Genomic DNA, 1,657 nt, shown 5'->3' with positions numbered 1-1,657 from the left:
TTTCCTTCCTCTGATATCCTTAGGATGTCGAGGGGAGGTGCTGGTTTCGGTGTCTGTGATAGATATGCTGATTACTTATATTGTTCCAGGGCCTTTTTAACCCCATCCAGTCAGGTCTTTCTTGGTCTTCCTCTTGATTTAAAGCCGGATTCGCGGGTGTGGTTAGCTCTAGCCGCTAGTTGTTTCTGGGGCATTCTGGTTAGATGTCCGAACCATTTGACTCTTTGACGCTCTAATAAATTTACTACTGGTAGACGTATGGTCTCGTTCCTTATGCGGTCTCCTCTGGTGACGCCTAATTTCGCGTGCATTGATTTTCCTTTCTCATGCCTTGTTTAGAGACCATGTTTGGCACTGGTATGTTAATGTTGGTATGAATATTCTATTGATGAGCTGGGGATGTCACTTCAGTTGGGATGTTCTTGTGACTGAGAAGAGGTGCTAGCTGGTACTACCAGTGGTGGGTCACTGCATTTGCCTTCATAGTTCTTTTTCTTTGTCCATACGCCCATCTAGTGAGAAGATGCTTCCCAAATATTTAAATTCCTCTACTTGTTGGAGATGTTTTCCGTCAACAAGGATGTTGAGTTTCCCTGGGTTTTTTCTTGCCTTCATAACTTCTGTTTTTGAAATCAAAATTGTCATGTTTATGTGTTTACATTCTTCATTAATTGATTTTGTGGTGTCTTTTTTGTGATTCTTCTTCTTCTGTATTTAATGTACTCTGGTCATCAGCAGATAGAAGCTCACTCAGTTCATTGATGTTGTCATTTGCTGCTTTCGTGATCTTATCCATGTAAGTGATGAAGAGAAGTGGAGAGAGAACACACCCTTGTCTCACCCCAGACGTGATGGGGAAACAGTCCGGTAGTCCTTCTATTGACCTTTCGGCACACAGGCTGTTTTTATAAAGTGCCATGATGTTCTTGAGCAATTGTCCTTTAACACCATATTACTCTAAGACTACCCCCCGGGGCGATGCCACTGACTGAAGTGTCTTCATGCCATTCCAAAACAGGGGATGTTCTAATGCACAGTAGAATTGTAAATGGGCTGATCGAACAATGGCATGCTCATAACTATGCCTGAACTACAACAGGGAACTGCGCCTTTTTCTTTCCTAATCCTTACTATCGTCATTTTCCTCTACTTCTTTTGTATGTTTGTCACACTCTTGTGACCCGCTGTTTCCGGGGTGCCTTGATAGTCTAAGCAGACTTTGTGCTGTATAAGCTAGAAAGGTGAGCAGAGTAAGTTTGATTCCCTGTAAGGACTTCTCTGTTGACATCCACCCCTTGGCGCTCATATGACCTTATGCAGTTGCGGGTGCCGTAAAACCGCTACTAAAACCTCTAAGACTTCCCAAGGTTGACATCTATTTACCCTGTCGAACGCCTTTTCTAGGTCCACAAAGACGATATTGAGGTCTTGTCATGTCCAATGGCAGTCTCACACAACTGTCCGAATGCACAAAAAAAACCCCCCGTCAGTACAGCCCTTGCCTTTTCTGAAGCCAAACTGGGATTCATTGAGTTGAGTCTCTACAATTGGTCTCATTCTCATTTCCAGTATCTTGGCAAACGTAATATCCACACGGCTGAGAAGGGATATTCCTCTGTAGGCTCTGTGTTGTTTTTGTCGCCCAGGCCAGGTTAAA

The sequence above is a fragment of the Aplysia californica genome, unplaced genomic scaffold (assembly GCF_000002075.1).
Source record: "Aplysia californica isolate F4 #8 unplaced genomic scaffold, AplCal3.0 scaffold00309, whole genome shotgun sequence".
NCBI classification, from domain to species: domain Eukaryota; kingdom Metazoa; phylum Mollusca; class Gastropoda; order Aplysiida; family Aplysiidae; genus Aplysia; species Aplysia californica.
This window is presented reverse-complemented; position numbering follows the sequence as displayed.